Genomic DNA, 25,474 nt, shown 5'->3' on the forward strand with positions numbered 1-25,474 from the left:
TTCTTATAAATGATGATGTAAATGCTCTAAATCTAGATGCAAAGTGATCTAAAGCATGAATAAAGGATATATTGAAGCTTATGCAAAGACATGAAAACAACATGAAATCATACCCAACCCCCAAGGGAGGAGTACAAGCCAATCTTCAGTCGGTAATCTCCTATTGTTCTTCAATGTCTTCCAAGCCCTAAATGGATGAATGAAATTGATAAATGCTTGATAGAGGGATGTTGAATGTTGTTGAAGTCTTCAAAGATCTACTCTTTCGCTGCATATGAGGTTCCTGAAAACAAAAATCGGATCCTTTCAAATGAAGAAAGAGAGCTCTTATGTAGGAAACCCTAGGTCATAATTTCGTCTTTTGACCGACCTAGAGATTGAATTTCCCGCCAATTTCTTGGGGTTAAGCTTTATTTTATGATTGGATTGTGCTCCTAAAATTTCAGGAAAAATGTCCCAGACCATGTGCACTCCGGGCGCCACGATCCCGACAACTTTTCACCAAATTTTCAGGGCCATCGGATATGATGATTTTAGAGAGAATCCCGAAGTTATAGGTGATTTCGAGATGTTTTGACCCCCGAAATCAAGCCCCCAAGTTCAAAATAGGACTTAATTAGGGTTTTTGATTGAGTGATGTATTGGAGGAATAACATGAAAAGGGCACGCTTTAACAAAAAGGACCCAACTTTATGATGCAGAGGATGATGAAATAGGACCTTAGACCTAATTAATTTGATTAATTAAGTGCTAAAGGAGAAATGCAATGGAAAATGTAAAATGCACCAAGGTGGGTGCTAAACTAGGTGTGAAATTGTACCACCCTAGCAAGTGCGTACAATTTACGATGCTACATTTAGCCCCCACTTTAGTGGTCATATGAGTACTACGTGCATATGCAAGCTAAAGTACAGAAAAGTAAACATCATTTGAAAAAGGATATATCCATAAGTTGTCGGACGAAGCCCCCAGCGGTATCTGCAGTACACAGTTAGGAACCGCACCCTACAAAACACACGTTAGATCACAAAATCACCTAATGCTTACTAAGGAAAGTGATGAAATTTGTGAGTAGCTATATGCCCCCCCTGTTTCGACTTGCTTATTAGGGAGGTGAAACAGGGTAACATGTTTACTTACAACAAATTGTGTAAGAGAGTATTGATGAGGGATGTTCACTAAATAGACTTCATCAGAGCACTTTTTGGAACATCCTGAGAGTAAGGGAATGAAAATACGATTCCTACGCAACAAACAGCTCAAAAATCGCATCTCCCAAACTCAAGTTATTAATGAAATGAGTGATAGAGGAAAATTAGGGTTTCGAAAGTAAAGGTAAAGAAATGAAAGTATATATTTTGAAAGTGACATTTGCATTTGTCACTTTGTTGATTTCGGAATACTGTTCATTGTAGCGGAGCCCACATAGCCATCATCATGCCTTCACGATGACCGGAGTGTCCCACGAGGATTGAGATCCTACGCCAGGCCGTGATCGACGATGAGCCACTGGATGAGGTGAGTTGACTGAATGTTGACTTTTGATTTTCTGCATTTTGACTTTTTGTGATCATTTGCGGGCCCTGAAGTCTGACCCGGGCCCTACCCAGGGCACCATGGTCCCTGTGGGGCGCCCTAGTCCCCTCAGGGCACCATGGTCCCTAACAGGGCACCATGGTCCCTTAAGGGTGCCATGGTCCCTGTCGAGGCGCCATGGTCCCTATCAAGACTTGGCGACGGATTTCAGGGTTAGCATACGATGTTTGATAGTTTGCATGAGTGATTTTGATGATTGAGTACTGATTAAAGTTATGTTTTTGTGTTGCAGGGTCTCCCATACATGAGAGAGCATAGGGCGGGACAGATTCTTCGCAGTTTGCGAGATCAGATTTCACGGCTGACTCAGGCAGAGAGAGACACATTGTCGATCGTGGGATTATGGTATGCGATCCTCACGCCAGCCATTCAGTTCCATCCTGCGATGCTGATGGCATTGATGGAGTGATGGGATCCTGACACATGCACATTTCATCTTCCAGTAGGGGAGCTGATGGTTACACTTGAGGATGTGTACCGCATACTTCGTCTTCCTATCAGAGGAGATACTGTTACATACACGATCGATCAGTCAGTGGAGGACCATCAGAGAGAGCAGGTATATTGCATAGGGAGAGTCATGCCGAGCGAGACGAGAGGTCGCATCATGGTCAGTTGGCTCTTACATCCTACAGGAGAGGTGCCCCTTGTGAGATGCCTTATGATCGCCATCATAGCACTAGCCGTCTGCCCTAATGGGCGAGGTATGCATATGCATGGGGGTCTCACATGGTGCATCAGAGCTATGGAGAGACACAGGAGAGTGTATGCTTGGGGTCAGAGTATGCTTGCACATCTCTATCACGACCTTGAGGAGTATGTGTTTGGACAGGGTTGCAGCTTGATGACATGCACACTTCTGTAAGTGTGGATATTTGAGCACTTCACATGCACCAGGCCTGTCGGCTTTCCAATGAGTATGGCTAGCGAGTGACCTAGGGTGTTTGCTTATCCACTTACCAACGAGTGGAGATTTGGAGATCTGTTATATTGGAGAGTGATTTTTGATAGATTAACAGCTGAGGTGACCGTATGGAGACCCTATCTATGGATGCACAGATGGGATGGGATGGAGAGATAGTTAGCATGCCTACAGAGGAACCACCTACTGCGGGGGCGATATTCACATATCATAGTCCCATTCTACTTCGACCGAGTACGGAGGCAGTTTGGGCTAGAGCAGTGCATTCCAGCCGATGTACCCATCTATACTTGACACTCACGAGTCCTTCCCAGACCTAGAGCAGTAGCGAGACCGACGATATATGACATCGAGACTATAGATATAGAGGGATCTGATCAGGATGTAGTTACTGATTACTCTGCAGAGCCTGGAGCACAGCGCAGGTATGTCTCATGGTTTATGAGATCATACCCAGGACCTATCTTTCCACCAGATCACCCAACAAGCCATCCAGGCCATGGAGACATGGAGACCGAAATGAGGACCAGGGATCCAGGTCAGAGGAGCCAGAGGAGGGAGAGGGTCATGAGGAGGTAGGAGATCCTGATCCACCCATAGGAGATCAGCCTAGTGCCGAGGAGGAGGAGGAGGAGGAGGACACGGATAGAGATGAGGATGAGGAGGATGCAGGTGAGGATGCGGATGAGGAAGAGGATGAGGATGATGAGGAGGACGACGAGGAGGAGGAGGATAGAGATGATGAGGAGGGGTCAGATGCAGCTCCCCACCATTCAGGAGATGATACCATAGCTCTGGATCCTCCTCTTATTCCCCAAAAGGGGGAACATGAGGCGATACGGAGATCTATTTCTAGTACCATCTAGCCTACACCCATCATGCACAGATTATTCAAGTGAGGTGAGCCTAGTAGTTCCCAGTCATAGATGCTACCATATCATGATCCCTACTGGCGTGAGGGAGATCTAGGTATAGTAGGTTTATATTGATTGATTAATGCTTTGATGATATAGAATGGTACTAATACAAGAATCTGTTCTACTACTACAGCTAATGTGTAGGAGTGGCATTCCCTGATTCAGCAGGCAGTGACAGACATTTCCATGATGGCACAGATCCCCAGTTCCTCACAGATTGCTTATAGGCCTCAAGGGAATGCGGGTTGGCATGAGGACTTGTTTTCCCCATTCCAAGTACAGGTAGACATATGGAGGGAGAGAGAGAGATTTCTATCAGAGGACCTTCAGTGGGTGTGGTGAGATCTAGTAGCTGCTCAGGCCGAGGCTTCCTCCTATCGCACGATCCTTATGGATAGGGATCGTAGGAGTTCCTCTCGGAGTCACTCGCGGTCTATATCGCGCTATACACCTATGGGTCCACCTGCACGGCCGGATCAGGAGGGAGCATCTAGTCGACACTCTCTAGCCACCAGCCCTAGGGATAGGAGATAATTTTATGATGTAGGATAGGTCATATTTTGGATGTACAATGACCTATCTTTGTATACGATCCACATATATATATATATATATACATGCTTCTCTTTGTCTCAAATGTGTTATCTTTAATGCTTAAAACAATGTATATTTTGCTTTGATTAAATCTAATACATTTGGTAGATGTACATGTATGTTTAATTTCCATGTGATTGATTTCTCAATGCTCCATGATTAAATTGATACATGTGTGACTTAATTAAAATATTTAATCAAGTACTACATTGATGATAGGGAAGAAATATGCATTAAGTCTAAGAATCATATAACTAGTGTGATTTAATTAAATACAACATGATACGATTCTACTTAACACATAAAACATTGTATAATATGCTAGCATAATGGAAACGTAAATCTTTTACAATATAAATGAATTCAAGACAAACTATAAAGTAAGGAGACACGCTTGTCAAGAACGAAGCAATATAGATTAAACACCATAACATTTAATTCTATTTTGCTCTAATTAGGAGATACTAACATATTACCCAAGGTTGAAGAACTGAAAAGAAGATAAATAAGGAATGAAGAATTAAGCATAATATCTACGCAAGTGCATAGCATTGATAGGTTCTTTAAGAGGCATACCGTCTACATCCGCTATTTTGTAAGCACCTGATCCATAATCTTCAATAACAATGTATGGTCCAAGCCAATTAGGACTAAATTTTCCCTTTTCTACAGGTAAGGCATTCACATTGCACTAATTCTCATAGAGGACTAAGTCACCTACTGAGAAGGAACATTGAATAACCTTATCATTATAGCTTCGTTGTAGAGTTTTGTGATATGCTTGAATATGCTCAAGAGCATTTATACGCTATTCATCAAGCATCTCAAGCTGTTGAAGTCGTTCTCTATAAGAGTCATCATCTACTATACCTTTGAGAGAAACCCTAAGTGATGGAATCTCTAACTCTAAAGGCATAATAGCATCAGCACCATAAACAAGATTATAAGGAGTAGTTCCTGTAGCAATTCATACACTCGTTCGGTAGGCCCAAAGAGCATAGATTAGCTGGTTACTCCAATCCTTACCATGCTTATTCACGGTTTTGCAAAGAATTTGTTCAATTATCTTATTGGATGATTCGGCTTGACCATTTGACTGAGGATAGTATGGTGTAGAAAATTGATGTTTGATATGATACTTCTCGAGGAATTTCTTCACGTCCTTGTTCTTAAATGATGTCCCATTATCTGAGATTATAGTGGAAGGTATCCCGAATCAAGAAATGATGTTTTCTAGAAGAAATTGACAAATCACTTCAGCAGTAGTAGAGCGAAGGGGAATAGCTTCTACCCACTTCGTAAAGTAATCTGTTGCGGTTATAATGAAGGTGTGTCCTTGAGATGAAGGAGGAGAGATTTTACCAATGAGATCCAAACCCCATGCGGAGAAAGGCCAAGAAGCTACTTGAGAATGAAGTTCTTGGGCAGGAGCATGAATCTGATTATTGTGTTGTTGACATTGATGACATTTCTTAACAAATGAAAAAGAATCCTTCTACATAGTTTGCCAATAGTATCCCATATGAAGCAATCTTTGAACCAAGGATTTCCCTCCAAAATGCCCCCCACAGGCACCTGAATGTGCCTCTTCAAGAGCAACAGGGATTTCCAATTTGTTAAGACAGCGAAGGAGAAGACCATCATAACCCCTTCGGTAAAGGACATTAGAAAGAATGATATACCTAGCAGATAGCTTGCGGAGTCTAGCCCTAGTGTTCCTATTGGCGGAATCAGGAAAGGTACCATCAGTCAAATATCTTACGATATGCGAATACCATTCATCTGAGTCTATAAAGTCACAACATGTTACCAAGCTACAATCATCTACAATAGCCGGAGAAATAAGGTTGTGAATAACAAATTTAAGATCAACCACGGGATCCTCTAAAGATACAAGAGAAGCCACACATGCCATTGCGTCTGCATGTCGATTATCTTTTCGAGGAACCGGTTCCATGGTATAAGAATCGAATTTTTGTAATAAAGAGATGGCAAGGTCTTTATATTGTGATAATTTGTCTTGTTTTGCTTGATACAGTCCTGTTACTTGTCTTATAATCAGTTGAGAATCTCCATAAATATGTATGTGTTTTATGTTCAGAGCTAAGGCTGCTTTTATTCCCGCTATAAGAGCCTCATACTCAGCAATGTTATTGGTACACAGGAAATTTAGACGATAGGATAAGGGAATAGATTTCCTTGTAGGAGAAATCAGAACAACACCTACCCCCGATCCTGTATGACACTTAGAACCATCAAAGTATAATTCCCAAGTTTCATCTTTCTCTATAGAAAGAATGAAGGCATCGGGGAAAGACTCAGAATTAAGGAAGGAGAAAGGTGAAGGGGCCTCAACTAAGTGATCAGTCAATGCTTGTCCTTTAATTGCTCTTTGTGAAACAAATTTAAGGTCAAATTCAATTAACATCATAACCCACTTAGCTAGGCATCCTGATAAATCAGTTTTAGAGAAAAGATGCTTCAAAGGATCAAACTTTACCATGACATGGACTTCTGAATTTAAAAGACAATGTCTCAATTTCTGAGTCGCAAACACCAAGGCCAAGCATTGTCTTTCTATCACAGAATATCGGGTCTCATAATCGAGTAAGGTATGACTTATGTAATAAATCAGACATTCCTTACCATCTTTATCATGTTGTGCCAACAATGCTGCGAGAGCATGAGAGGAAGCGGCTATCTACAGAAGGAAGGGTTTAGAAGGTTCGGCAGGTTGAAGAATAGGAGGACTAGCCAAATACACTTTTAAATCTTCAAATGCTTGCTGACAATCTTCGTTCCATTGAAAAGTGATATCCTTTTTAAGAAGCTGACTAAAAGGAAAGGTACGATCCGCAAGTTGAGATATGAATCTATGAATAGCTTGAATCTTTCCTTGTAAGCTTTTAAGTTGAGACACATTTCTAGGAGGTGGCATGTTGACAATATCATCTATTTTCTTAGTGTCCACCTTGATCCCATGATACGAAACTATGAATCCTAATAGTTTTCCACTATCCACACCGAAAACACATTTTCAGGGATTCAAGCGCATGTGATATTTACGAACCCTTTCAAAGATTTGATGAAGGATTTTAATGTGATCTATGTGAAGAATGGATTTGGCTAAAATATCATCAACATAATCCTCTAAAATCTTATGCATATAATCATGGAAGATAAGGGTCATCGCTCGCTGATAAGTTGCACCAGCATTTTTAAGTCCAAAAGGCATCATTATCCAACAAAACGTACCCCAAGGAGTCGTGAGTTAATGAAAATTTGATTGTATCTTGAAAAACCATCCATGAAGGATAACAAGGCATGTCCTGTTGTAGAATCAACTATCATGTCAATGTTTGGAAGAGGGAAATCATCTTTTAAAGAAGCCCTATTTAAATCTCAAAAATCGGTACACATTCTTATTTTATTATCTGGTTTAGCCACAGTGACAATATTTGAAATCCATGGGGAATAGTCAATAGGGCGGATAAATCCAGCCTCCAATAACTTTTCAATTTCAGCCTTAACAAGCAGAGCCACATTAGGATTCATTTTTTGAATCTTTTGTTTCACGGGCTTAGCATCGGGAACTAAGACAATATTATGAGTAACAATCTTAGGATCTATACCAGGCATGTCAGAGTATGTCCAAGCAAAAATCTCAGGGAATTCGTGCAATAAATCTTCATATTGTTTTTGTTCCTCTTCATCCAAACATTTTCCAATTTTAATAACTTTCTCCTTATTGCAAGGATCCATCTTAACATCAGTGGTGTCACTTATGAGAAGATTACTTTGTTGAGGAGTATCCTTTAACTGAGGGAATTCTTTCACAATCTCATCATTATCAATCTCTTTTCCAAAATAGGCTTCAGTGTTCAAACAATAAGGGAGTCCCCTATTGTGATGATAATGAGGAAGAGTGTCATAGGCTCCCAAAAATTCAGCTAAAGCATCATCGGTAGGGAAGACATCCAAAGCATAGGCACACGAAGGATCCCCATCAATATACTCAGGGTGTTGCATTGATAGAGATGTAGAAATAGCATTAACACTAATGCATGGTCTTTTAGAAGCTTTAGTACGTTTGCAGGGATTATAGCCAAGTCCAAAGGCATAATTGTGAAAATTAGTCTCTAGAGGAACCTTTATCCCTTGTTCATGAGCGCCACAACCATTTCCATGATACCCATGCTTAGGAAAAATGAGAAAACCATGACCATAACGATCAGCCATTTCAAAAAGAGGAGGTGGTTTTTCATAAGACAAAGAATCAAACTCTTCATAATTAGAGGTGTGAGGAGAAGAAGTTTGAGAAGCGGCCACAAAATTATTACTCATAGGTTCAGGTAAGATTGACTGATTTTTAGCTTCTTCCTTCTTTTCAACTTTAAGCTCTCTAGAAGGAACCTTATATTCACCTACAAAGGTGGGATTGAAATCAAGAGATCCCCAATCATCTTCTTCGAGAACCTTCTCAGGATCAAAATCCTTCTTATGTGTAGATTCAAGTCGAGAAGAATCTTCTTTAGGAGCTCCAGACTCATCCAAAGAATTTTGATCATCAGAGAGCGAGGGCTCATCGATAGGTATCTTATTTAAAGAGTCATCACTAGACGAGGATGGCTTAGAAGAACCCCCTTTGGAAGTAGATGTTTGTAGACAAGCTTGGAAATTAGTATCACCTATCAAGGTATATGTCTTATTGTTATAGATAAATTTAACTTGTCTATGCAATGTAGAGGGGACAGCTTGAATACTGTGAATCCAAGGCCTCCCTAATAACAAGTTGTATGTTAAATTTCCTGACATAACATGGATAGGAGTAGGAAAAGTAACAAGTCCTACTGTGAGAGGTAAGGTGATAATACCTAATGAAGTCTTAGCCACATTGTCAAAGCCTCGAATGGGACAAGAGTCAGGCTCAATGAGAGATGTATCCACATTCATTTTATGCAATAGATTAATGCTACACACATTAAGGCCAGAGCCATTATCTACTAGTGTTTGTCTTATAGTAGTGTCTTTCATGATAACCACAATCATCAAGGGATCATATTGTTGTTGAATTTCACTAGTAGGCAACTCATCTTGGGTAAACACAATTTGAGCCTTAGGATTCATCACAGAGTTAACCAAAGATGCTATATTACTAGATGTATTCGGTGGAGGAACATTCAAATCTTTCAAGGCATCTTGTAACATTCCATGATGAGCGGAAGAAGTTTAAATCAAATCCCAGAGGGATATCTTAGCAGGGGTAGCTTTAAGTTGTTCTATGAGATCATATTCCTTACCCATAACTTGCAAAATATGGGGAGCTTGTGGAAGAATTGGTTGAGGATTAGGAAGAGAAACTGGAATAACAGGAGGAGGATTAGGCTGCCTATTATTTTTGGTGTGATAAGTATGGGCGAGCGCATGATAACTCTCTCTAGTTATTTGCTTGGCATAACTATAAGGACTTATAGGTTTTCTTCCTTGCACGGTGATGATTGGTTTATTCAGAGTACAAAAGGAATCATGATCATACCCTCCTTGGACAGTAAGGAGAGGTGATTTAGGAACTTGAAAGGTGGGAGAAGGATAAGCACCTTGGACTTCAAAGAGAGGCTTGTTATGCTCATTCAAGTTTATCATGTTAACCAATTTAGAAGTCTTGTTCTTGTTTAAAGATTTCGATAAAGCCACAAAGTCATCAAGAGCATCATCCAACAAAGCATGATCATATCGATTAAAAGGTTTATCTTTTGATTCAAAAGGAGACATCTCCTCATAGAGGGGATTATTGAACACAACCATGTTACTAGATTCAGTGGAAGAGTTGATAGGAATGTACCCTTGAGAGGAACCATTCGACTTATCTTTCTCATCACATCTAAATGGCATAGTAACAAGGTTTATGAGTTTTTGGTAAAATGAAGGTTTGGCATCTTTAGGGTTCAAAAACTCATCTAAAGCTTCATCTAATTCATCTTGGCTATACTCATAATAATCATCAAAAGCATGAACATTTTGCAAATAAAAATCTGACATTTTGAAATAAAGGTTGCATAAAATTTAAACACACAATGCAAAGAAACACACTCTTTTTTTTTTTTTTCTCTTTCTTTTTAATGAAAATGAAATGAAAACACACTAAATCTAGATCTAGATCTAACAAGTGCAATGCAAGAGGAAGCAATGATAGATTCACGTTGGGTTCACCAAAATGTGTAGGGGAAAAAGCAAGACTAGGTTAACATGCCCTAATCCTACCTTTTGACACACATTACAGAATATGAAAGAGCCTAGAGGTATCACAAAATTGGCTACTTCTTCTTGTGAAAGAGAGAGCCATGGGCTACCTATTAGGATTTCTATTCCTTCGTTGAAATTGAAAGATAAAACGATGCAAGTTCAAGTCCTAATCCCAAAATGCATGTACAAACGAATAACAAGATTGCAGAATTGAGATTAAACAATGAACAGCTGTAAATATAAGGATGAAATAAGAATACAGATGCATACCCAGAGTCAAAATCTGATTGAAAATGTTTGGGACGGGGGCGCAGGAGCCACTGTCCTAATACAGTGTCGGAAACTACTCCTGAAAACTGCTATCTTGCACTCTGGAAACTGTCAGAAATGCTATCTGTCAGGAGGACCAGGGCGCCCAGTGCCTCTGTCCCAGGGACCAGGGTGCCCAGTGCCCCTGTCTAGGTAGGACCAATGTGCCCCATGCCCCTGTCCAGGTCTTTCACTCTGCAATTTGATGTGGAGTGTTGTCTCGACTTGCTTTTCCCAGATCTGTCACCTGCGACGTCGTCCAAGTCCCGAAACCTGCACTTATATCTGAAAAGGGTATGGGTGGCTATATAGGGTTTTGCCTTAGTCAAACCCCCACTTCGGTGATTTCCACCTCCATGAATAGCCAAGTTGTATTGTAAAATGTATTGTGTGTGCAAACCTAGTGTGTGTGCAAGGTCCTAAAATGCAAGCAAGCAAACTAGAGCAACCTAGAAAGTAAACCCTAATTGCTTGTAAATGATGATGTAAATGCTCTAAATCTAGATGAAAAGTGATCTAAAGCATGAATAAAGGATATATTGAAGCTTATGCAAAGACATGAAAACAACATGAAATCATACCCAACCCCCAAGGGAGGAGTACAAGCCAATCTTCAGTCGGTAATCTCCTATTGTTCTTCAATGTCTTCCAAGCCCTAAATGGATGAATGAAATTGATAAATTCTTGATAGAGAGATGTTGAATTTTGTTGAAGTCTTCAAAGATCTGCTCTTTCGCTGCATATGAGGTTCCTAAAAACAAAAATCGGATCCTTTCAAATGAAGAAAGAGAGCTCTTATGTAGGAAACCCTAGGTCGTAATTTTGTCTTTTGGCCGACCTAGAGATTGAATTTCTTGCCAATTTCTTGGGGTTAAGCTTTATTTTGTGATTGGATTGTGCTCCTAAAATTTTGGGAAAAATGTCCGGGACCATGTGCACTTCGGGCACCACGGTCCCGACAACTTTTCATCAAATTTTCAGGGCCGTCGGATATGATGATTTTAGAGAGAATCTCGAAGTTATAGATGATTTCGAGATGTTTTGACCCCCAAAACCAAGCCCCCAAGTTTAAAATAGGACTTAATTAGGGTTTTTGATTAAGTGATGTATTGGAGGAATAAAATGAAAAGGGCACGCTTTAACGAAAAGGGCCCAACTTTATGATGCAGAGGATGATGAAATAGGACCTTAGACCTAATTAATTTGATTAATTAAGTGCTAAAGGAGAAATGCAATGCAAAATGTAAAATGCACCAAGGCGGGTGCTAAACTAGGTGTGAAATTGTACCACCCTAGCAAGTGCATACAATTTACGACGCTACAGTCCTAAACCCCTAATTTTCAAATTTAATTTGAGTTTGTGAAAATTTTAATCAATCTCAACCAACATCAGTTTTCTAAATATTATTTAAAGTGGCTCTATCCATTAGATTTGACCTTTTTCAAATTTGCAATTCAATTTCTTATCTTTTTCAAAACCCTAATAAGGTCATATTTTGACATTCAAACCTTAATTTCACCTATCTAGAGATCATAAAATCAATCAATTTTGGGGGTTTAGATCTCAAATCATTGTAGCTTTCATCCTTGAAAATTTCTGAAAAAGTTGGTAGGACCAGGTGCACTTTCAACCTAGTCCCTGTCTTTTTTCTTGAAATTTCGAGAGACTGTTATGATTGTATTCATTTGCTTAAATCTAGAAAATTTATTGATTTGTCAAATTTTGATCCTTGAAAATTTTTGAAAAAGTTGGGAGGACTGGGTGCACTTTGAACCTGGTCCCTAATGTTTTTCCTAAAATTTTGGGAGACTGTTATTACTATATTTAATTTCTTAAATCCAGAAAATTGGTTGATTTAGTCAAATTTTGATCCCTCTAAAATCAAAAACATTTCCCAATTTCAACATTGCAAATTTCAAGGAAACATTTAAAATTAAGTGGTTAATTATAATCTGCCCTAATTGTGTCCATTTTAAAAATTCAATCTCTTTTGGGGTTACTTTTTACATAATCCTGTATGTGGGAAAAGCGGGTCAATAGAACTTAAAATGTGAAAAATGAAGCCTAAGGAGCCTTGTCCACACACCCACAGGACTTCTTGGTGCAAGCTATGGAGTCACGAATGATGACTCAACTTCCAAAGGTTGGTTCCATGGTTCTCTATCTCACAAGGTCCCTCAAACCAATGTCTTTGCTCTCATATCACTGAGCAAAGTGGTTTAGGGATGACTAATGCAAGAACGAGGGATATTTTGATTGATTTTATTATGAAATGCATCCTAAGCTATGCATGATCTTACAAATGCAATAAACTAGATTATAAGATAACAAGATTAGTAGCAAGACTATCCTAGCATGATATACTAGTCTATGATTAAGCTAAATGATAAGGAAAATACTCTAAACATGCATATTTAGATTAATTCCTATTTAAAAGAGAGGCTAAATGATGAGCATAAATGAGATATTAAAGCTTGCATTGATTTGAGTATAAGTATGATGCTAAAGACTTGGATGTATGAAAATGGAGGAATGAGAACTCTATTTATAGGAAAAATAGGGCAATGGATGGCCAGGATTGAAAGATTTAATCAAGGGTCAAGTTTGAAAGTTGGGAATCCATGTTTGCAATTCTCACCAATGAAATGGTGATAATTGTCAACATAAGGTTGGGTTGAGAAGAGAGGTAGGAAGCATTAAATGCTTGAGAAGACCTCATGGTTACCTTAAGAGGTAAGGGTTAAGGTTAGGTTAAGATTATCCCTTGAATAAAGCTTTTACCCAAAGGATAAACTCTTGTGCAAGGTTTAAGGGATAACCATGGTCAAAGAAATGAATGCTTGATGAGACCCTTGGGTTAGATTGAGGGTTGAGTTTAGAAAAAGTCTTTAATCATGCAAGAGGGTTGAGTTAACCATTAATGGTTTGGAAGAGAAAGTTGTTCGAGACTTGAAGCCTTTAATGGTTATCGAAGACTTTGAGGGTTTGAGAAGTGACTTCCTCTTGCTTAGGGATGTGACAATATTTAGGAGATGGGTTAGGCTAATTTATAAGTGATTAGAATAATCTAGAAGAGGGTTTAGGATGCAAGTGGGAGATGTAGGAAAATGCAAGTGGGTGAGGTATAATAGGTTTAATTAAAATAAATTGTTTTATTTTAATTTGGTTGCAAGTGGAGGTTTTTAAATAAATTAGATTTATTTTATTGGGATTCTCTATTTAATTAAATGTAAATTTAATTAAAAGGTTTAGAAGAATAGATTTAATTAAATAAAATGATTTATTCAATTAAATGACCTAAAAGGGGTTAATTGAATTTAATTAAATAAATTGAGTAATTTACTTATTAAATAGAGGAATGTGGATAATTTAATTAAATTAGATTTAATTAAATAGAGAAATGAACATAAAATATTCATTTAGGAATATAGTCATTTTTATACATCTAAAAATCCTAATTTTAAATTTCAATTTCCTAGGAGGTGACATTACTTATCTTTATGCGTTCAATCAATTTGTTCATTGAGTAATCATTTTTCCTATAATTTGGCATTATTTAATTATTTTGCAAGTTTCAAATTCCACATTCAAATTTCACAATTTCAAATTTTCAATTCAAATTATATTTTCCCTCATTTATTCAATTTTCTATGCATGTATGGGGCGAACATTATTATAGTTAAATGACATATGAGTTTCTCGTTTGATCATAAGCGCATATGGAGTTCTTATCCTATTTTGCTAATTCAATTTCAAGTTACATTAAATATATTCAAGATGTTCCCTTTCATGCATATGATGATAATTTATTTCTCTCTTTCATTCATACCTATGATTTACCCTCTCCCAAAATTGATCTCATTAATGAAGGCGCATTGGTGCAAAAGGGGAATATGGACACTTCTTTCAAAGATCTCCCTCCTAAAGGTGAATCTTTGGAGAATTGTGTTCCTTCTTCTCCTAAAAAGTACCTCCCTCATAAGGATTATTTGGTGCAAGAGGATGATATTATGGCTACTTATCCTAGTGATACCATACCTTCTTTTCATGATCTTCCCTCTAAATATGAAGCATTAATTACATATGATAGTCCTTTTCCTAACGAGTGTCTTGAACATAAAGATACCTTAGAACAAGATGATGATATTATTTCTCATCGTAATGCTCTCTCTCCCAAAAATAAAGAGCCTAACAAAAATAAAATCAATTCCATTCATGTTCCTAGGAAACAAAAAATTATTTCTGGTTATCGTGCTATGCCTTACACATATACTAATGAGGTATTTGATGAGAACATAAGTGAAGCATCATATGCTTTCTTAGTTCCTACAATCCTCTCTTCATTTCAATCAAATACACTATCTCCTACCAAAGAAGTTCCTAAAGAAGAACTCTTACAGGATGATTGGGGGTCCATAGATTTCACTCCTACCTTTTCTAGAAAGTCTAAGATGCTTGAATTTAATATTCCAAATTTTTCTCTTAACACAAATCTTTAAATTGATTGAGCCTCTTTAAAATTCAATCCAATTCCTCCTAAGAGTGAACCCTCTTTTGAATATACTCATAGATGCAATGGAAAAATGCTTGAATGTGAGTGACAAAGTCATGAGAAATCACACTTTCCTTTGTCAACATCTTCTTCTCCATTGTCTTGTAGATCCACAACTTCTCATTCTAATTTTGAGTTACAACAAGAAAATTTGTTGATCACTCTTCTAAATTCCAACTTAATATCTCCTCTTTTTCCTAAATGGAGAAGAAAACATAAACAACATTCTCAAAATCCTCCTTTTTGTAAATATCATCAAACCCATGGCCACTACTAATGAGTGTCAAGCTTTGAAAACACAAATACAATATTACAATGATTCGAGCATGTTAAAAATAGCATCTAACAATTAATGGCATATTCATCATGATCATTTAAAATAAAATTCAAGTTCCTATTATGTTGCTCCTCACTATGTCTCATAATTAGCCTACCTATTGGGAGCTCCTTATCATTCATGGTGGTACAATTTCAGGTGCAATCATACTTAGTGAGAAACTTAATAGTCTATTTATTCTTGCCTCTATGCTTGGGGGGAAAGAATATTCATTTTCCTCTTTCTAAGGTTCCACTATTTACTTTATGGAGTACATTATTCATAAAATTGATGTCCTTTCTTGCATGGAGTTGTCCTTCATGCGAGCACATATTTGTTTCATGAGTGGGGCCTTTTCCTTACTTGAAACGGTACATCTATTATGAACATTCTCTCCTTAGAGAACTTTTGTGAACCTTCCTCTTCTTTCTCTCTCTTTTCAAATTACCTCTTTTATTGTTTTATTCATAACTTGATATCCTTTCTTGAATGGAGTTATCCTTCATGCAAGCGCATGTTTGTTCCTTGCTCAAGATGTATTCCTTGCTTGAAATGGTACATCTCTTATGAGTAATCTCTCTCTAGAATTTGTGTAATTATTCTCATTGTCCTACACTTGGGGGCAATGATCTCTCTCCCTCTCTCTTTCTCTAAGGATCCACTCTTTCCTATTTTGCGGATGGTGTGAGTTTATTACTTCATTCCATTCCTTGTTTGAAGTTGTTGTTGTTTGCCCAAGGGTTCTCTCTTATACAAGAGGTGTAAGTCCTTGACTACAATCTCTTTCACACTTGGTAATGTACATCTATATTACATTCACCCATCTCCATTGGGATAAAATTGAGTCATCCTTCATCAAGAATTCCTTTCACCTAGAAATAGGAGGAAGGATTGAATTCTTGTTCTCTTATGTGCTTCGTTCTAGAAGATGTTATATTTGTCTAAGACAATTCCTAATGGAGGTAGATGTTTTTTGAGAAAATATCTCTTCTACTCCAAGGATCTCCTTTAAACTTATAGCAAGATATCTCTTTTCAACTATCTTGTCCTTGCTTGAAAAGTATTCACTCTCTTGCTTCAATTTATGACATTGTTACATGGTGGATATCTTCTTGGTGTTGATGGAAGGTATCCTTGTTATACATTCCTTAAGATATCAATATTAAACTATGTTGATATCTTAAGGGGAGGCACCCTCACTGCTCCTTTTGTATTATATTTCTCTCATGCATTGTATCCCTTATATAGTGGGTCATTCTCAGAATGAGATGTCACCACTTTTCTCTTATACAGTGGTTCATTCTTAGAACGAGGCCACCACTTTTCTCTTATATAGTGAGTCATTCTTAGAATGAGATGTCACCACTTTTCTCTTATAGAGTGGGTCATTCTCAGAACCATAGGGCAACCTCTTAGAGAGATATGTCACCACTTTTCTCTTATACAATGGGTCATTCTCAGAACCAGAGGGAAACCTCTTAGAGAGAGATGTCACCACTTTTCTCTTATACAGTGGGTCATTCTCAGAACCAGAGGGTAGCCTCTTAGAGTGAGATGTTGCCACTTTCTTGACATTTGTGCTATACATCTTATAAAGGTTGTAGCATACTTGGGCATAGAGTCCTATGAGATTCTTTGAACCTCACTTGCACACACGTGCATGAGGTTGAGTGGAACTAACAGTGTTCTCACTCTTCTCCCTTACATGAATCACCTAGACATAATCCAGGGGCTAATTTTCCAGCATGTCCTTTTTTCTCCATGCATCACCTAGTTCTAGGGGTGAGATGTCCATGGTTTCTCTTGTTCTCCTTTCTTCTCATCGATCACCAGAGTGTGTATTCATGTTCTCTCTCTTCTTCCTCTCATGAACTCATAGTTTTACTATTGATGGTTCATGGATGATGTCATATTTTCTCTTTTATGCAGTTATTGGTGTTTATGTAATGGCAATTATCTTTTTGTTTCAATTATTTGTTGAGACATTTGAGTATCAAGGTCTCTTCGACTAGTTGATTTATGGTCTTGTCTTTTGTTTTTGTTGTGTGTCTTTTGTGCTTTGTTTTGTTTTGTTTGTCTTGTGTGCTCTTGTATATGTTTGAGTGGATTAATATCCTAAGATTGGGGGATTTGTTACTCAAGATTAGTGATGTCTTATACTCCTTGTGGTATTTCTCTGCATTTCTCATCTTCATCTCTCTTTCTTCTACTTTACCATAAGTATTGGTGTAAGCCATACTCCCGCTAAAGTGGGGGCTCAATGTAGTGTCATAAAATTGTGAACCTTGCAATTTTGACCATTTTTTAGGTCCTCACCCTAGCATTTGTATCTCCCTACTCAAGTGGGATCCCTCTTTGCATCGTCATTCTAAATCTCCTCTTGTTTCGGCCCCTACATCTATTAGGTCCCGGAGACAACTGAGAGGGGGGGGTGAATAGGTTGTCTAATAAATTCAAACCAAAAACAACTTAACCAAACTTAATGCTTAATACTGGTAAACCAAGCTTTATGTTGGTAGACATTTTATCAGTTAATTGCAATACTGATAAAGATTAATGCATGAAACAGAAAGACAATAACATCCACAACACATAACACCAGTATTTGTATGTGGAAACCCTGTAAGGGGAAAAAGCATGGTGGGAAACCTTACCCACAATCAGATGATACTATTACAGATAGTATGTGTATACAATAGGGTATCTACACATGCAGAAAGGCCAAGCGTCTAGAGCTCACTTCTCAAACACAAATAGGAGTCACACTGACTACAATTGGATGGTTAAATCCAATAATGATGTATTGCTCAAAATAGCATCTTCATATATTGGATTCAGTACCAGTTCAATTCTGATATGTCTTCACAAAAACCTTTCTTCAACCTTCAAATGATTTCTGTGTGTATAGCTCTACTTATTTTTTGCATATACCTTATTTACAATCCTTTTCGCAATCGGATCTTGATCTTACAAATAAGATCTTACATATATACCAAAGCCTAGGACCAAAATGTATAGGTCGGCTTTACAAAAGATATAACAATAAAAATAATTTTACAAGTAAAACAATAACCGATGCAATATCTGATTCAACATGATGACTTAATGCATTTACAACATTAATAAATCATCTCCATAGCATGTCGTGCTGATCTAAAATAGATAAGCATGTCGGTGCTTATCCTGGACCTATTTGCTAATAACATCAAATATGCAAACATGAATATACCAATGAACAAATCTCCAAGACAAAGTGTCCAAATGATGTCTTCAACATAACCAAGTGTTTTCCATGTCATTCCAAGTGTTGGTGAATAATATATCCTATCAATGAACAAGATACCGATGACTGTGCATAAGTCACTTGCTTGTCAGTGATCATTGCTTGCCAATTCTCTAAGTGCCAGTAGGCTGACCAGAGTTGATAAGTGTTGACATCAATGACAAAACCATATCAATGTATCCAAAATACCAACAATATCCCCCTTTAGCATTGATGGCAACACAAGATGAAAAAACCATCAAAGTGCCAAAATAGAAATGCCAAATACCAAAAACCAACAATCTCCCAAAAAGAGATCAAAACCAGAAATCAAAATTCAGGTATAGAGAGTAATCAATCTCTCCCCCTAAGAGTAACTTTTTTTTTTCCATATCAATCTCTCCCCCTTTGACATCAAATGTCAAAGCAATACAAAAACCAAGTTCAGATACAAAATACCAACTTATTCAGTATACCAACTACTCCTCCTGAGAAGTAGCTCTACTCATCAAAGCCAGAGTAAAAGATTTCTCTATTAGTTTTGTCGGTTGATGACAAACATCAACTGTCTAAGTTTCTATTGGTGGTGGTATGACCCCAAGCTGATCTCTGAGATATTCAAAAGTCTCCTTAGGCAAAGGCTTAGTGAAAATGTTTGCAATCTTCTCTTACTATTCACATAAACCATTTTTACTTCTTTTGCTTCAACATTCTCCTTTAGAAAATTCAGTTTGATAGAAACATGTTTAGTTTTAGAATGTAGTACCATATTCTTAGATATATCAATTGTTGTTGTATTATCATAATAGATAGTTATAGGTTCTTTGCATTTTACCTTTATGTCCTTCAACATTTGCTTAAGCCATAATATATGTGTACAGTTGGTTGTTGCTGCAACATATTCTGATTCAGTTGTTGATAAATATGTGCAACTTTATTTCTTACTCAACCAAGAAATTAATCTTCTTCCAAGAAAAAAAATGCTCCACCGGTGGTTCTTTCATCCACATCTTCTGCCCAATTTGCATCTGTGTATGCACATAATTCAAAGTTTTCTTCTCTAGGATACCATAAGCCAAGATTTGTAGTGCCTTGTAAGTACCGGAAAATCCTTTTTACTTCTGATTCATGATTTTCTTTAGGATTACTTTGAAATCTTGAAACAATATTACATACTGCATTCATAATATCAGGTCTTGTTTGTGTCAAATACAATAGGCCTCCTATCATATATTTGTACCTAGTCAGAAAAATAGGTGTAGATTCATCCCTTAGTGATAATTTGTCATGTGTAGTCATAGGTGTGCTTATCGGTTTAGAGTTCTCCATCCCAAATTTCTTTAGTAACTCCTTCAAGTACTTAGATTGACTCAAGAATATACCTTTATCGATATGTGAAATCTGCAATCCTAAAAAGAATTTTATCTCTCCAATCATAGACATTTCAAATTCTTGTTGCATTTCAATAGAAAAGTCTTTACATAATCCATCTTCTCCTCCAAAGATTATATCATCAACACAAACTTCTATAACCAACACATCATCATTAGTCACTTTATAGTATAAGTTGTTATCAGCATTACCTTTAGAAAAACCAATCTTCAAAAGATATTTATCCAATCTAGCATACCAAGCTCTTGGAGCTTGCTTCAACCCATACAAAGCTTTTCTTAGCCTGAAAACCATATCTTTGTTATCTGTCAAAGAAAATCCATCAGGTTGCTCAATGTAAACTTCTTCTTCAAGATCTCCATTCAAAAATGCACATTTAATATCCATTTGATATACTTTGTAGTTCTCGTGTGCTACAAAAGCCAAGAATAATTTGACTGCCTCATTTCTAGCTACCAGTGCAAAGGTTTCATTGTAATCAATTACTTATTTCTACGAATATCCATTACACACTAGTCTTGCTTTATTTCTGATTACCTTACCATCTTCATTAAGTTTTGTAGTCACATAGATCTATCCATTTTAATTAAATGAATATTTCATATTTATCTGATTAAAAATCCACTAAGCCATCAATTAATTAAATTAATATTTAATTAATTCATCTTCAAACATTCTCCTATTAATTAAATAAATTATTCAATTTATTTTAATTCATTCATTCAACCAAATTCACACTCAATTAAATGAATAAATTTTATTTATTCAATTTAAACCCCTTTCCTCTTTTAAATAAATTAAAAACATTTATTTAAATCATAAATCCCCCCCCACCACTTGCATTTTCCTACAAATGCAAGTTGCAACCACAAGTTGAAAGAAACTAATTTTATTTTAATTAAAATCCTATTTTTCCTCACCCACCAAATCCACTTGCAAACCTGACCCACTTCTAGATTCTTCTAAACCCTTCCTAATTAACCTAATCTATCCCCTAAATATTGTCACATTCCTAAGCAAATTGGAGTCACTTCTCAAACACTCCAAAGTCTTTGAAAAGCAATTAATGCTTTGTGTGTTCAACAAATTAACCTCTAAAGTCTTCCAAACCACTTATGGCTCTTAAATGACCATTTATGGTTAATTCAACTTGCACTCATGTGTCTCCTCAAACATTTATTGCTTTGACCATGGTTATCCCTTTTGTCTTTGCACAAGAGTTTATCCATTGGATAAAAGCTTCATTCTTTGAATAAAGAATTTATTCATTCAACCCAACCTTGACCTTAACTCCCAAGTTAACTCTCAAGTCATGTCAAGCATTTAATGCTTATTTCCTCTCCTCTCAACCTATATCACGTTGACACTTGTTATCCTGGGATTGGGTTGAAAGCCATCACATGGATTTATTATCATTCAATCCTGACCATTGTTGAGATTACTCATTCTCAACCATCCATTGCTCCATTTTTTCTATAAATAAAGCCCATTTCTTCACAATCCAGATCCTGAAAACTTGTATGCATCTAAGTTATAGAGAATTTTAGAGAGCATTTAGCATAAATCACTAATATCTTGTCATTTTGGTTTAAAATAAATCATTTTAGCATCATAGCATCTAGTATTAGCTTTTTATTCACATTTAGAGTAAATAATTCAATCTCAAACCTCCATAAGCATCCATAGTGCAAAAAGTTGTTGAGAGCTACACTAGTTTGGAACTTGGAGAGGAGAGGAACAAAGGAAAGGAGCTAAGAGCATGTTAGGAGGCATTTGGAGATGTCTCACCATATTTACTTTCCTATTTAAATATTCTCTCATGCTTTTGGTATCTCTTTTGATATGCCTATTTAGGATAATCTTTTGTTGATAACACAAACGTTTTTGCTCTTGTGTGTGTGGTGTCATCGAACAGATTTTCTAGCCCTTTTTGCAGAGTATCATTTGGTGAACCCGACGTGAATCCAAACACCCAAAAAAATATTTTTAAAAAAAAAACACAACTAACTTGTTTGCATGTTGAGCTTGACACACAGGTCACGCTTTAGCGCTTTTGATCACATTGTAGCGCTATTGCAACTTGACATTCTAGCGCTATTGTTTTTACAATAGCGCTATTGTCTCAAGTTTGGCACTATTGACCTCTATTTAGTGCTTTTGTGATTGTTTTGGTGCGTTTGTGCTTATTTTGGCACTTTTGAATTTACTGTTGAAATTTTTCTTTTAGCGTTGTTGTCTTCATATTAGCGTGTTTGTGTTAAATAGCGCTTCTGTTTGCACACAGAATGGCGCTATTGTAACAGAACGTTGTATAAAACAGACCATGTAACCGAAAAGTAATTTTTCTTAGGCTTGTGGAAGCCCTCCCTATTTTGGATTTTACTAACCACTTGTTCCTTGTGCAGGTCTAAACTAACTTCATTTACTTGTTTAAAAATGAAAATTTTACATTTTGTGCTATAAAATTGAACACACAAATTTTCATTTCTTGCAAGTTAGGACAAAATCTGTTTTGGTGCTATAAAATTGAACAAATTCATTTCTTGCAAGTTAGGATACACTCTCCTTTTGGTGCTCAAAAATGAGATAAAAATAAATTTCCTTTTATTGCATCAAACTTAAGTAAAACTCACAATCTACACTTCAAATTTTGGTGCAAATAAAAGGAACAATCCATTTGTCTTATTTTTGCAAGAGATTTACTTCATGCATACATGTTTCAAATTAAGTTGACCAGGATTTAAAATTCTAGTTTACTCAAACACATTGCTTTTGAAGTTAAAAATAACCTCATGATTGTTGGAGCAACATTTCCAAATAGATAAAAAATCATTGCAATGACAAGTTAAAAGGAACAAGTGTATTTTGTGTTTGGCACACTTGTGCAAAAGAGTTTATCAAGTGGTCCTACTTCTAACACACAATCCTCTCCCTTGGCTTTCGTGGTCCTAGGTGCAAGAGAAAAGTGTTAGTAACACTCAAGTTTTATCTTTTTAAGAGAGGCCTGCCAAGAGACACATCACTCTTGGGAATGACCTCATGCAGTAAATCCTTCGATCCACTATAGAAATCAGGTGAGAGCGAAAGTTGTAGCCTTGTGTATAGTTGTTCCTATAGTGTAACTTGTTGAAAGGACAAATGGGCCCCACCACAAGTTACAAGGCTCTTAAGTGAGTCACTACAGAATGAACTTATGTCCAAAATCATCGAAAATTACTAAACACCTTTAAGTAGTAGCCCACTCATTCTATTGATTGAGGATATTTGTGACATAATTCAATGCAAGAGCATAGATGGTTTTGCTCCCAAGATACTCACCATACATATTTCTTTGAGTAGAAACATAGCTTTTTGAAAAGTCACTTGTGGCTTGATGAAAGTGATGACTCTCCCATCATAGGGATCATCTATTTGTTATGCTCGTGCAAGACTTAGTATATCACATCCTTACCTACCACGATGGGATTCATAAGGTATGTAGTACCAAAGTCAAAGAAATATCAAGACGTGGGCTGAATTTATCACAACTAGCCATTTGACCTTAGGGATAAAGAGTGTTTGAAGTGTTTTCATTTTGAGTCAAGACCAGTGCAAATTGAGCCGACTTCAGGCTTTTGGAAAACACCTAAAATAAATTTGAACAAAAGGGTCATAAAAAATTCAAGGATTGGGTTGATCTAGACCCATACTTATTTGTGCCTTTTGAGGCAACATTCTTGTGTTTGTGTGCTTGCTTTGTTTTCTTGTCAAGGAAAAATCAAAAAAATCAAATTCCAAGAATAAACATTCATCCAACATAAGCATTTTCAAACACCACCAAAAGGATAAAAAACAAAGAAGAAAAGTATCAAACTTTATGACCATTATTTACATCTTGAGAAAGAAGAATCTTCATCAACACATCAACTTGAAAAGAAGACCATTAAGCTCAAAGGCTTTAATCAAAAGGAGGAAATTCTTCTATCTAAATAGACAAATCTATGTCTCTCATAGAGCTTTTCTACATCACATGTGTCCTTATCTTTGAGGGAAATCAAACAAATTTGATCAAGAGTCATTACACCGCAGAGCTTTTATGCAATACAGAGCTTTGAGTTATCACAAAAACAAAGGAGGCAAGATCAATCTTGAATTTTTTCTAGACATTTGCATCACATACAACGTAGCTCAAGAAATGCCACCAACGCCCGAAAGGGAAGAAGAAGAGTTTGTTCCTTATGTAACACAAATCTTTTATTGAAGTTAAGAAATTTCATTCATTATCACATTCACATCTCATCAAATCCATTTCAACTCTCAAAGAATCAAGAGGTTTTTGTCCTAAGTTCTATTTTCCAAATTGCTTGAATCAAACACAAACATATCACTTTTTAGAATATCTCTACATCTAGGATAAACTCATCCTAAGAGATATTTGTATGCAGGTTAAAACTAGTCTATGAGTGAATCCTCTCATTACTAGGTACTTAAGTCTATAACACATCTTAGATTTCTCTAAACCTTATCGCATCAAACTTTGTCAATGAAACACAACAAGCAAATCAAGAAGAAAACTTTGGTCACATTTACCTCTAAAGTACTAGAGATCCATATGCAACACACCACACCAACCATAAATCTCTCATTTCATCAACAACTCATCATCATTTTTCACCCAACTTCAATAAAAACTTGTAAACAAAATGGCTCATACCAGGTCCAAGTCTAGACAACAAGAAATTAAAGAGGAAGAGGAGGAAAATATCAATGAGTTCCAAGAAGCCCTTGGAGGAAATGTAAATGATGACAATCTAGGCACTCCTACTCCTGCAGTAATAGAAAGGGCACAACACAACCCTCTCTTCAATAGGCTTTTTGATGAGATACTCAAGAGTAATGTTGATGCTCACTTTTTAAAACTTGCTCAAGAAGGAGCCAAACTACCCTCTAACTTTGATGTTGCACAACTAAGACAAGCATCAGAATGCCAAAGTCGTAATGAGGATGAAAGAGGTAGAGAACACATCAGATACAACCTTCATCAAGGTAATCCACCACCTCCTCCTCCAAATGAAATAGACATGTTGCGGAAACAAGTTGAAAATCTCACCCAACAACTTCATAGTGGTGTGAAAACTAATCAATTTTCACTCAATGACATTTGTCCCTATCCGTTTGATAGGAATCTTCATATGACACCTTTTCCATGAGGGTTCGAAACACCCAAGTTTGAAAAATATAGAGGAAAAGGAGATCCTCATGATCATGTCAGAGAATTCCATTTAGCTTGCCTCGAAGTGGCATGCGAGGATACGTACCTCATGCGCCTTTTTCCCCAAAGCTTGGGAGGAACAACCACATCATGGTTTTTCTGATTACCAAGTGGCATTA

Source organism: Cryptomeria japonica, chromosome 7, assembly GCF_030272615.1.
Source record: "Cryptomeria japonica chromosome 7, Sugi_1.0, whole genome shotgun sequence".
Taxonomy (NCBI): domain Eukaryota; kingdom Viridiplantae; phylum Streptophyta; class Pinopsida; order Cupressales; family Cupressaceae; genus Cryptomeria; species Cryptomeria japonica.